Genomic DNA, 13,733 nt, shown 5'->3' with positions numbered 1-13,733 from the left:
TGAGACAGAGTCTCACTTTGTTGCCCTGGCTAGAGCGAGTGCTGTGGCGTCAGCCTAGCTCACAGCAAACTCAAACTCCTGGGCTCAAGCAATCCTCCTGCCCCAGCCTCCCGAGTAGCTGGGACTATAGGCATGCACCACCATGCCCAGTTAATTTTTTCTATATATATTAGTTGGCCAATTAATTTCTTTCTATTTATAGTAGAGACAGGGGTCTCGCTCTGGCTCAGGCTGGTTTTGAACTCCTGACCTTGAGCAATTGCCCACCTCGGACTCCTGGAGTGCTAGGATTACTAAACCCTATGTGAGTAGGAATCTCTGTTCTGTTAGTTGATCTGTATGTTAATTTCCATGACAGTACTTAATTGTTCAATTGTTAGAGCACTGTAATATATTTTGCTACATGACAGTTTCCCTTTGTTACTCTTAGTGTTTAGACTTTCTCTAGCTATTCTTGAATTTCTTTGGATCTTAATTATCCTTCTATTAAACTTTGGGGAAATTTTATTGATGTTTTTATTGAGTTACATTGAATTCATAGGTTAATTTAAGAAATTTGACATGTTTTCAATATTGATTCTTTCTTTTAGAGAACAAGGTATTTATTTGTTCACTAAATGAGTATTTATTGAACATCTACTCTGTACCGACTACTCTTTTAGGCACTGGGAATACATCAATTATCAAACTAAACAAAAGCGTGGAGCTTCATGGAACTTGCATTCTGCTAGCGGTAACAAACAATAAATAAGCTAAATAACTCAAATATATAGAGGTTAAATAGTGGTGAGAATTATTTGGTAGTGTGGGAGAAGCTAACATTTAAATGGATTTCTCAGAAAAGGCCTCATTGAGAAAATGCTATCTGAGTAAAGACCCTAAGGAAGTGAAGGAATGAGCTATGTCTTAGGGAAGACAGAGGAAATAGCCAATGCAAAGGCTCTGAGACGGGAAGACAGCTAGTGAGTTGGAGGTAAGAAAAGGAGGTAGAGTAGTGTGAATAAAGGAGAGGAACATTGAGAGATCAAGAGTGGGGAGATTACATAGGACCTTGTAAGACATAATAAGGACTTTACCTTCTTATGAGTGAGATGGGAGTCATTGGAGAGATTTGAGCAAAACAGTGACATCATCTGACTGGTTTTTAAATGGGATCTCTCTGGCTGCTATGCTGGGAATAGACTGAAGATAGCTCAAGGGAAGAAGTACAGAAACCAGCTGGGAAGCTTTCAGAATACACACAGGGAAGTGATGATGGTGATTAGGACCAGGGTGGTACCAGTAGAGATGATAAAGAGCCAGATTCTGCATATATTTTGAAAATAGAGTTAACAAGATGTTACTGAGATAGGGAAAACCTAAAGGCATTGGAGATTCGATGGGTTATATTGGGAACTTGGTTTGGGGCATGTTAATGTTGAGATGCCTGTTAGAAATTCCAGTGGTGTCTTCATATGGGCAGTTGGATGAACTAATCCGAAGTTTAGAGGAGAGATCTAGGCTACAGGTATAAATGTGAGCATCTGCATCATAGAAATGGCATATAAAACCATAAGATCATTCAAGGAGATAGAAAAAAAGGACAGGTCCTAGGACTAGGCTCTCTAAATACTTAACATTTAGAGTTTTGGGAGTTGAGGAGGAAGAATAAAGAAGACTAAGAAGGAGCCAAAGAGACAAAAGGAAATCTGGGAGAGAGTGGTATCCTGTAAACCAAGTGAAGAGAGAACAAAACAAGTGAAGGGGGAGGGAATGAGCAATGGTAAATTGGGAGCTCAACTAGTTTGTGTCCCCCCAAAATCCATATGTTGAAATCCTCACCCCCAAGCTGATGGTATCAGGAGGTTGGCCTTTGTGGGTAATTAGATCATGAGGATGGAGCCCTCATAAATGGAATTTGTGTTCTTATAAAAGAGGCTCTAGGCCAATGCGGTGGCTCATGCCTGTAATCCTAGCACTCTGGGAGGCCGAGGTGGGAGGATTGCTCGGGGTCAGGAGTTCGAAACCAGCCTGAGCAAGAGTGAGACCCCGCCTCTACTATAAAAATAGAAAAAAATTAATTGACCAACTAAGATATATATAGAAAAAATTAGCCGGGCATGGTGGCTCATGCCTGTAGTCCCAGCTACTCAGGAGGCTGAGGCAGCAGGATTGCTTGAGCCCAGGAGTTTGAAGTTGCTGTGAGCTAGGCTGACGCCACGGCACTCACTCTAGCCTGGGCAACAAAGGGAGACTCTGTCTCAAAAAAAAGAAAAAAAGAAAAAGAAAAGAGGCCCTAGAAAGCTCTCTCTCTTCTACCATGTGAGGACACATTGAGAAGACAGCCGTCTGTGAACCAGGAAGTGAGCCCTCACCACTGAATCTGCCAACACCTCAATCTTGGACTTCACAGCCCCCAGAAGTGGAAGAAATAAATAATTGTTATTTAAACCACCAGTCAATGGCATTTTTGTGATAGCAGCCCAAATGGAATAAGACAACTAGGATGAAGACTGAAATTTACCACTGAGTTGTGTAGGAAACCAGGAGAGTTCCTGGCTCTGGAAATACAGTATATGACAGGCAGCATTAGAACTTGAGCAGTACAATATTATATTAATTACTTGATGTTAGCGATCATGCATCAAAAGAGACCAGTGTGCATGGTTTTGCATTCTTTTCCAGGTACTTTGGGCTGCTTGGGTGCAGGTGCAGAATAGGCGGAGGGTTGGATTTGCCCAAGGTTGTGGGTTAGCCAAACAAACTCAAAGAAGTGAGAGACAGGTAAGGAAGTTGAAGATGTATGCAAGAAACTGAATCTGATGATTGAACAAGGGAATTTAAGCTGAGTAATGAGAAACGTGGGACCACGAGTAGATAAATTGAAGGAGCAATGGAAAGGGATTGATATAAATGGATTGTCTTGGTGTGGTCTAAGATTCTTTGCAATTGGAATACTGGAAGTGGTAAACTGGAAAAAATTGCAAATGGTGATTGGAAATGAGAATTCTTGAAATTGAGATCATGGGGAAGTTCAGTTACTGGTTATGACATAGTCTACTAGGGTATAGTAGACTTCTTTCCAATTTCAGCAAAATTCTAACTCCTTTGCTTCCATTTACTCTTTTTCTTTTGTTTTTTAAGACAAGGTTGCACTCTGTCACCCAGGCTGGAGTGCAGTGGTGCAATCATAGCTCACAGCAACCTTCAACTCCTAGGCTCAATAGATCCTCCTGCCTCAGCCTCCGGAATAGCTGGTGACTACAGGTACACACAAGGATTAACCACAAGGGAAGAGTAAACAACAAGATTGTGGGAGGAGAGGAGGTCAAGAAACTGAGCAGCAAGGATATTGGATGGATTATCCAAGTGTGCATTAAAACTATCAAGAATTGGGGCAGGGGAAGAGTTGGTCAGAATGACAGTGAGCTGGGAGCGAAAACCTGCAAGGGATGGGTGACATGAGCCCAGGAGTTGGCAGAACATGGTACTGAGACAGTAGACAGTAGAGCCTTATGACCTTAGACTCAAAAACAGAGAGTTTCTTAGGGAGGAGGGAGGGGAAATAGCTCAGATTTAACAATGGGAAGCAAGGAGTATGCCAATCCCACCTCTAAGCACAATAATAAAGAGTTGTGGAAGATAAAATAGCTACCTCATTTTTATGTTCTCTACTAATTTTAAAGTTTTCATCATTTAGATCTAGAACACTTCTTGTTATGTTTATTCTAATATTTATTATTGTTTTGTTATGATTGTAAACAGGATCTTTTCCTTTGGATTCTTTCTAACTTCTCCATATGCCCCTTAAACCTTGAACCCCAAACTGCACATGCCACTCCAGTGGGTTTCTGAGAAGTATTTCATCAACTCTCTACCTCCTGCCAATCTCCACTGCCACTGCCTTGGTTTATGTTCTCATCATCTTTCACCCTGACTATTGCAAAGCCTCCTAACTCCCTGCTTTCAGCCTCCCACTAAGAATCCATCCTCTGCACTGATACTACAGGGAGTTGTTAATATATTTGTTCAATCAATCCCCATCTAGTAAGCACCTGCTAAGTGCCAGACACTGAGCTACATGGTTGTCTCTAATGTTCAGATTTGATCATGTCACTTAAAAATGATAATGGCTCCCAACTTCCTGTAGGATAAACCCCATATAGATGGCACACAAGGATAGCCACAGACAGGATGCTGTCTACCTTTCCAAGATCTTCTCCATCACCCCCCACCCTTACCCCACCCCCTCTGATCAACTATATCCCACCACCAAACTACCTTTTTCTCTTGACCATGTGCTAGTCTTTGCACTCCTATGCCTTGGCTCTTGCTACTTCCTCTTCCTGAATTGCCTTCTTTCCTCCAGCTTCCACCTTCTGCGTCCCTTTCATCCTGGAAATCCAGCTTCAGTCACCTAATTAGTGAGGTCTTCCTGACTCTCTCAGACTATATGGTCCTCCCATCCCACTTGGTTTATTCCGCTCCTGTATAACTTACCATGCAATGTTCTAATTATTTGTGTACCTATCTATCTTCCCCATAATCTCCAAGCTCCCCTTAGAGAGCAGGGACTGTATCTTATTCCTCTTTATATTCCAAGTGCCCAACATAATGTGTGGCATATAGTAGGTGCTCATTTAATGTTAATGGAGACATGAATTATAACATATAGTATTTATTGTGGCTCTCACTAGGCATCCTTGTGTGAATAACAACATTCTTTTTTTTTTTTTTGAGACAGTCTCTCACTTTTGTTGCCCTGGCTAGAGTGAGTGCCGTGGCGTCAGTCTAGCTCACAGCAACCTCAATCTCCTGGGCTCAAGCGATCCTTCTGCCTCAGCCTCCCAAGTAGCTGGGACTACAGGCATGCACCACCATGCCCGGCTAATTTTTTTTTTTTTGTATATATACTTTTAGTTGGTCAATTAATTTCTTTCTATTTTTAGTAGAGATGGGGTCTCGCTCAGGCTGGTTTCGAACTCCCGACCTCGAGCAATCCGCCCGCCTCGGCCTCCCAGAGTGCTAGGATTACAGGCTTGAGCCACCGCGCCCGGCCAACAACATTCTTCAACTCTGCATGGTAATCCCTGATGCATGGTAAACACCATGATGCCCAGGGAAGACAGGGCAACCTGGAATTCTAACTACTTCCTTAAGATCATCTTGGATGATTATCCAAAATGTTTCATGGTGGGAGCAGAAAATGTGGGCTCCAAGCCAATGCAGCAGATCCTCATGTCCCTCTGAGGGAAGGTTGTGGCACTGGGCAAGAACAACACGATGTGCAAAGCCATCCAGGGACATCTGGAAACCAACCCACCTCTGGAGGAACTGTTGCTTCATATCCAGGGGAATGTGGGCTTCATGTTCACCAAGGAGGACCTCACTGGGATCAGGGACGTGCTGCTGGCCAATAAGGTGCCAGCTGCCACCCATGCTTGTGCAGTTGCCCCATGTGAAGTCATTGTGCCATCCCAGAACACTGATCTGGGGCCAGAGAAGACCTCCTTTTTCCAGGTTTTAGGCATCACCACTGAAATCTCCAGGGACACCATTGAAATCCTGACTGATGTGAAGCTGGTTAAGACTGGAGACGAAATGGAAGCCAGTGAAGCCACACTGCAGAGTGTGCTGAACATATCGCCTTTCTCCTTTGGTCTGCTCGTCCATCAGGTGTTCGACAATGGCAGCATCTACTGCCCTGAAGTGCTTGAGATCACAGGGGGAACTCTGCATTGTCGCTTCCTGGAGGGTGTCTGCAATGTTGCCAGTGTTCGTCTGCAGATTGGTTACCCAGCTGTTGCATCAGTCCCCCATTCTATCATCAGTGGGTACAAACGAGTCCTGGCTTTGTCTGTGGAGACTGATTACACCTTCCCACTTGCTGAAAAGGTCAAGGCCTTCTTCACCGATCCATCCGCTTTTGTGGCTGCTTCTCTGGTGGCCACCGCCACCACTGCTGCTCCTGCTGCTGCCGTGGCCCCAACCAGGGTTGAAGCCAAGGAAGAGCTGGAGGTGTTGGATGAGGATACAGAATTTGGTCTCTTTGACTAATCACTAGAAAGAACCAACTCAGCCAGCTCTATTTGCACAACAAGGAAATAAAGGCTTACTTCCCTTTAAAAAAATTTACTGTGAACTTATTATTGCCAAAGCTATTATAAGTGCTTTAAATGTATTCACTCATGTCAAATGACAAAATTACAGTAAATTTAGTTTAAAGATCTTAGTTGGCTTTTATTTTCAGTTCTGGAATCAAGCAACACGTCCTTCTATAAAGTAGAATGAATGTTCTGAGGAGCCCAGCAGAGGAGTTTGGTTTCTTAGACAGAAAAGGGCTAAGGAATAGAGAAAGAGAAAACAAAAAGTAGAATGATCATCTCAATGTTAACTTTTCTTCTAAAGACTAAAGCAGAGGGACTTCCTTGTCATGCCTCCTAAAACTGGCCCGCTTGGGGATTTGACTATTATCTCTCTCTCCTGAGTTCTTGGAGGCTCAGATAAAGATCTGACTGTTGGCATGGTGGTGGTGTGGAACTTCAGCATAAGTCACTCCATTTTGGTTTGGTCTGTGCAGCCCTAGTGCAGAAGCTCAGCCCAAACTGATGGCCTCCTATAAATTTTATTTAACATTGATTTAATTTTCCTAAATACCTCTAAGATTCGGTATAATTACTATCCACATTTTACAGATGGGGAGACTTAGGCACATAAAGGTTAAATAACTTGCCCAAAGTTACTTAGCTAGTAAATGGAGGATCCAGGATTTAAACTCAGGCTGATTTTTTACCCATACGCTTAATCAATGATCATACGCTTAATCAATTACCCATACGCTTAATCAGTCATCTCTGTGAAAGACTGCATCTGTATAGCAGGTATAGTAGTGTAGCAGAAGGAAGGCTTCCTTACTCAGTTCCAACACATACACATTCTACTCATGTATAATTCTAGCAGCAGAATGACTCCTATAATCGTATTGCTGAATATAATCTACTAAGACCTCTGGATCTTTTTCTCCCGTTCTGTTTTTAGTTCCTCAATCCCTAAGTCCCTTATACCTATCCTTATTAAACCTGCCACTCTTTGTATTTGTCCATTTCTCTAATTCCTGGCCCTTTCCCAGTCTCAGAGAAGTCAGAAATGGCCTCTGCTCTTTATTTCTCTTTGTCTCAATTTCTCTCCTCTCTCTACCAAGATCTCTCTCTCTCTCTCTCTCTCTCTCTCTCTCTCTCTCTCTCTCTGTAGGTGAGGATCAAACTCACAAAGGAAGAGACCAATTAAGATCTTCAAATCCCCTATATCCTACAGAGGATGTCCCACTTTTCAATTAAAGAGGAATATTCCCTTGCCTCTAATGATCCCCATTCAAAGGGAAATGCTTTTGTATATGAAAGGTTTTCCACCTTACTGTCACTGAGCCTTTATTGTCTGAATTTCTTTGGTGATTGTGTGTGTGGTCACAGATTTGTTTGTATACACCTTGAATACTAGGCCTGTCTCCAGTATCTGCAGGAATCCCTCTGCCCGGAGTCCCTCCTTCCACTGATCCACACTGTTCTTTGGTTTCTTACATCACAAGTGGCTCCTTTCCACTGACTTCTCCTCACTCTCATGTAGTGAAGATGACTGCAGGATCTCCTCGGGCTCCCACAGAGAAGCACAATCTGACCTGGGAAAGTCCAGCCTCGTCTGACCTCATTCCCCATCTACACAATGGGAAGAGACACAGTAGATTTTAAAGGTATTAAGAGAAGTCACTACTCTGACAAGCCATGGAAACCTGCTCCTTTCCTTCCTTCCTTTTGTGTGCCCCTCTCCCTTTTCCCATGGCTTCTCTTCCACATCTCTTTCCCTTTCCATCTTCCCTGCCCCCATCCTGCTGCCTATTTATTTTTAAGCCTTACCTCCTAGGTCCTGATTGCATAGCTCATAAATATTCAGCATCTCCTAGGAGCAACCTCTGAATGGTATTTCACCACCCAGCATTGCTCCCCCATCTAATCAGAAATGGGGCTAGACTTTTCTGAGAGTCACTTGCTTCCATCCCCTGAGCCCTGCACTTATCAGCATGGGGGCTTTATTTTCCTCTTCATGGTCTTAATCATAAAAAGATTCCTCCTGTGACTTTGGAGCCCCTTACAGATTCCAACCTTCATAGTCTCAGAGACCTGTATCTCTAAATGTGAGAGTTTCCAAATATTCCATGATGAAAAGCTTTACCTATTCCAGGGCAATAACTCTGGCTTTAGAAGAGGAAAATGAAACGTAGCAATGAATCTGGAGTCATGATCCAGGTAGAAAATTATAAGCACATAAGCCTATCCGCTGACATGCCTGGCTCATAGGAGGCATTCAGTATATATTTTAGTTATATTGAATAATTTCCTATATGCATATAAAAAAGATGGAATGAAAAATAAGCAATGGTTGAATTAGGTGAGAGGGAATGTGTATAATCTTTCCAGAGATGGAAGTAGGAAGTAAGTGCAAGGAATCAGAGAATATAGTAGGTCCCTTTGCAAACATCCTCCCCGAACCTCTCTTCTATGACATTGTAAACAGATGTCATCCAGCTTTGGCTTGACTCCCTCCAGAGGTAGGAAGCTCAAAACCTGATGAGGGGAGGCCTAGTACAAGGTAAGGCAGCTCTCGCATGAAGGGGCGCTTGTCTATGGATACCTGCCTCATCTATTGGGCTGCATTCTAGTCCTGCCTCTAACTAAAGGATTGGTTCAGAAGTGGGTAGAAAGAGAGGTAGGATCGACAGACAGATATGGAGGTCCAAGAATTACAGAAAAGAGCATCTCTGGTAAGATTCAAATATCAGTTGAGACACTGGAGGTTGAGGTCCAAGCTCATCTTTTACCTTGCCTTGAGCCATCTCTGCCCAAAACCCATTAGGGGACTTAGGTTGGCAGAGGTTGGGGATGGGCTGTGTAGCAATGATTTGGGCTGGCGTCCAAAAAAGCAGCCTCATAGCCCCATTCAAATCCTATTTCAGCACAATTTATGTTGGAAATGGGAGTGGATAATATTCCATGGGGCTATTTCAGAAAGGCCAGGGATGCTGTCAGTGGAGGCTGTAAAAGTGTCTGTGCATTTGGGGGTGGGGGTGGGGGAGACAGGGCCCATGTGTTTTGGGCTCTATTAACTAACTCCCTCCCATCCATCACAGCCTCCCCTGGAGCCTCCATAGCCCTGGCAGCTGGGTCACCCCGGGGAGGCTGGGCTGGGGGTCCCTAAAGGGAGCCAGGCTTCAGGCAGAGCAGTGGAGACACATGTGTGCCTGGCTGGGTTGGGGCCGGTGCCTCATTGAGAAGGGGGCTCTCCAAGCTGGGCTTCATTAGGGCAGTGGCACTAATAGGGAGGGGGTGCAGGGGGCCGGGCTGACAGCCAATTACTTGCTCGTCTGCATTATGGATTAACCCATCTGGGCCTGGGAGATTGGCTCTGAAAGGGGCACAAAAGGGGGGGGCGTGACCACAATCACACACTGAATTATCCCGTCTGAGCGCAATTGTCCACCAACAAACGGGGCCTCAGGATGGGTGACCCCCTTGGGCTCCCTCCATCCCCCCACCCCTTGCCCCACAGGAAGAGCCAGAGATAAACTGCTGCCTGGTTAAAAGGCAGGGGTCTGGGACAAGGAAGACAGAGATGCCATTCCAGAGAGGCCAGAATTTAGGGGAGAGGGCCTGGGATTTGAGGTTCAGCCAGAGAAGCCAGGAACTAAACAAAAGTTCTCCCAACATACTTTTGCACTTCAGCTGTCCACCTCAAAGGCAACACACGACATAAGAAACTCGCCAGTCTGGAATACTGGGCAGCATCGGAGAGCAGAGGGGCTCAGTCCAGGGGAGAGAGAGGGAAGGACCAGAGTCAGATGGCTCTCGCATCTCTCCCGTCACCCCTTCTGAGGCTAATTGATTCCAGACATGAATAAGGGGCTCTCACATAGGGTCTTGAAGGACCCCTGCCCTGCTCTGGCATCTCTGGTGCTCTCCCAGTGGGAGTGCCCGCACCCCTCCCCCACCCCTCCTCCTCCTCCAGGAGTAAGACCACGGGTGCTGCAGGCAGGGGGGCTCTCTCCTCTGGCTAATCCCCTCATTACCATCTCATAATCAGAATCACGCTTTCAATGTAAATGGGGATGTTAAATATTGGTTTCTCTAGACACTAGCTCCTTTGGAGAAAATTACGGGTGCTCCCCCTTTTGCCAGTGCTGGCGGCCCCACAGTGAGGGGGGGCGGTGCAGAGCATCAGTGAGGGCTGGGGCTGCAGAGTCAGGTCGGTGGGGAGGGTGGAGGTGTCTGACAAGAGAGGGCAGACTGATTTGTTTTTAGTTGGCCTGGGCAGCCTCAATTTCCCTGATTCAGCAGAAGAAACTCATCCAGAGGAAATTGGCTCATTTCAAACTCATCAAGACTTTGTTGGAGCTGATTGGCTTGTGGTCTCAAATCACTCTGGACTGGAGATCAATAAGGAGTTTAGATCCCAAAATCAGATTACTGGGGGAAGGGGGGTGTATTCATTGGAGAGCTCGGGCTCTTTGCCCTGAGACTATTGCTAGAAACCCCTGGCATGCCCCGGGGAAGTGACCTGGACTCTCCTTCCAACCATTTCTAGATACAAAGCATGACATAAAGTCACAAGACCCTTTCACATCCAAGACCTCATGTCTGCCGATGCACAGCAGTCTGTGACACAAGGATGGCAGGTATCATTCCCAACCAGCACAGGAGGCTCCGAGTGGGCATGCAACAGCTCAGTCAGGCTCACACGGCTGCTCAATGACAGGTGCACATGAGAACAAACTCGAGTCTGAGTCCAAACTCGCCCTCAACCTTTGTGCCATGCTCTGTCCTTTAAAATGGAGGCTACGACTCCTCTGCCATTTGTGGGGAGACGGTGCCCCTTTGGTGTGTCTGACTGCAGAGAACTGTGCATTCAGGGGTGTGTGCTGACGGTGTGGGCATCAGGCAGAGGTCACTCTCTGCTCTGCTCCACCACTGTGGTTAGGACACAAGGACCGGGACTGGCTGCTGGAAAGGCCATCACACTGCCAGGTCTCTCTCTGTTCACGGCCTCCATGCCTCACTGCCTTGTCTCAGTGCTGGGTTCAAAACTGGGAGCGAGGCCTGGCGAGGTGGCTCACGCCTGTAATCCTAGCACTCTGGGAGGCCGAGGCGGGCAGATTGCTCGAGGTCAGGAGTTCGAAACCAGCCTGAGCAAGAGCGAGGACCCGTCTCTACTATAAATAGAAAGAAATTAATTGGCCAACTAATATATATAGAAAAAATTAGCCGGGCATGGTGGCGCATGCCTGTAGTCCCAGCTACTTGGGAGGCTGAGGCAGGAGGATTGCTTGAGCCTAGGAGTTTGAGGTTGCTGTGAGCTGGGCTGACCTCAGGGCACTCACTCTAGCTCGGGCAACAAAGTGAGATTCTGTCTCAAAAAAAAAAAAAAACTGGGAACGAATGATATCAACAATAATTACAATAATAACAATTTCTTCTCGCATCTGCTTAGCATTTTGCAGTTTACAAAGCCCTTTTTATGTGTTATACATCCGCCTTGAGGACTAGCACCGGCGCTCAAGGCTGAGGACACAGGTTCAGGAGTCAGCCTGTGTGCATTTACTCCCCAGCACCACTGCTTATCAGCTGGGCCACTGCAGGCAAGCAGCTGGGTGACTTCGGGCAAGTTATGTCACAGCTCCCTGCCTCAATGTCCTTAATTATGAAATAAAGATGATAACAATAGAACCTACTTCCTAGAGTGTTGGGAAGAGAAAATGACACATGCCAAGTGCCTAGAGTAGTGTCTGGCACATACTAAGTTCTCAATAAACGTTAGTCACTTGTAGGGAGGGTAAGAAGCACGATCCCATTTTGCAGATGCAGAAACAGAGGCCCCAAGGACTAAGTTACTTGTCTCAGATCACTCGGCTGGCACGGCAGAACCGGCTCTCAATTCGGGACCCATGCCCACAATTCTGAAGAGAAACAGGCGGCGGTAGTCTCCTGGGATCCTTTGTTATGTTTCAGGTGGCAAGGCAGGTTCTTTTTCTGTTTAGCCGGGTGAGGCACGCGCAGAGGAAGGAGAAGGCGACTTCTCCGTCGCGGCTGGCGGGGCTCCGGGGCGACCCCTCCTCTCGCGGCCGGAGGCGCTGAGCGCAGCCAGGGGCACCATGTGGCCTGCGCTGAGCCTCTGCTAAAGAGGGCGGGAGATGCCTTCGGAGGGCCCCTCCGCTGCTCAGCTCCCTCCGTTTAGCTTTCTCCTCATTAACTCCCCGGCCTCATTAATCAGCCCCGATGAAATGCGCCCCCGGGAACACTGCCCGCCCGCTCCGCCGCTGGGCGCTTTAATTATCCTCCCAGCGGGAGCAGGCGGGGTTGGCCAGGCGCTGTGCTTTGCCTGCACGCATGCACACACACACACACACACACACACAGAGGCACGCACGCGCGCGCGCGCACACCCACACACACGCACACACGCACACACACACAGGCACATATGCACACACACGCACACACGCGCGCACACACACGCAGGCGCACACCACGCGCACACACAGGCACGCATGGACACACACGCACGCGCGCGCACACACACACACGCACGGACACACACGCGCGCGCACACACAGGCACGCATGGACACGCACGCGCGCGCGCGCACACACACACACGCACGGACACACACGCACGCGCACACTCCAAGCACGCACGCACACACCCCGGTCCGCGATGCTCCAGCCCAGGCAGGGCGTGATATTTGACCCAGCCAGGGCGGCAGACCCTGGCTTGGTTCCCGGGATGGTACCTCAACCCCAGGCGGCCCTAGAGACTCTTTGCATCCGCCCTGTGAGCCCACCGCGGAGTGGGCATTCACACCAGTCCCTTCCTTGCACGAGAAGGAGGATCCTCCTTCTTTCCAAAAAAGTCCATCGTTTTGGTCTAATTTCATTTACTAACGACATCCTTACTGGGCTACACCTACTGTGTGCACCGGGGACACGGGGGTGGGGGTGGGGGGAGATAGAGACATAGCGGCTGTTAGTCCTCAGGAAGCTCTTACCGTGGCCGGAGGCGGAAAGTGAAAGGCAGATCAAACGGATAAGATAAAACCACCACCGGTAGCAAGGTGCTATTCTTAAAGAAAGCACAGAATGATGTAGATGTGCAGAGTAGGACACTGAATGCAGCCAAGGCTTGCCAAAAAAGGTTTTCCTAAGAAGATCAAAGCTAGAAGTGGGACTTAAACTCTAAGTGGGAGTTAGCCAGTGAAGGAGTGGATATTTAAAGCAGCACATAGCAAATACAGAGGACAAAATATAGACAGAACTGTGTGTACAAAGCCCTTTGGGTAATTCAGTCTGGCTGGAGGACAGGGTCCGACAAAGGGGACAGCTCGAGGTAAGAAGGTAGCCCCCTTATAGCCCAGGTCATGAGGGGCCTTGTATGCTGTGCTAAGAACAAGGACCTAGATGTAACCTGAAGGCAATGAGGAGTTACTTGTGGATTTCAAAGCCAGAGGGTGACATGATTAGACTCGTGTTTTGGAAAACCTCTTTGCAAGTGAGGAGGATGAATTGAGGAGGACAGGAATGGAGGAAGGGAGGCTAATTAGCAGGTTAGGTGACTGACTGGGTGTGGGAGGCAAGAGAGAGAGAGAGAGGAGTCTGGAATATTCCCAAGCTTCCTCTGCAAAGCATGTTTGGGGAATAGGGAGGAAGGTTATGG

At 47.1% G+C, this 13,733-nt stretch overlaps 1 pseudogene; it reads left to right on the top strand.

Annotated features, from left to right (window-relative positions):
* Nucleotides 1–5,051: 5,051 nt before the first annotated feature.
* On the top strand, nt 5,052–6,071 carry LOC105864578 (putative ribosomal protein uL10-like; annotated as a pseudogene).
* Nucleotides 6,072–13,733: the final 7,662 nt, after the last annotated feature.

The sequence above is a fragment of the Microcebus murinus genome, chromosome 4, assembly GCF_040939455.1.
Source record: "Microcebus murinus isolate Inina chromosome 4, M.murinus_Inina_mat1.0, whole genome shotgun sequence".
In the NCBI taxonomy this organism is placed as follows: domain Eukaryota; kingdom Metazoa; phylum Chordata; class Mammalia; order Primates; family Cheirogaleidae; genus Microcebus; species Microcebus murinus.
Note: the sequence above shows the minus strand (reverse complement) of the source record. Positions and strands in the feature narration are given on the sequence as shown.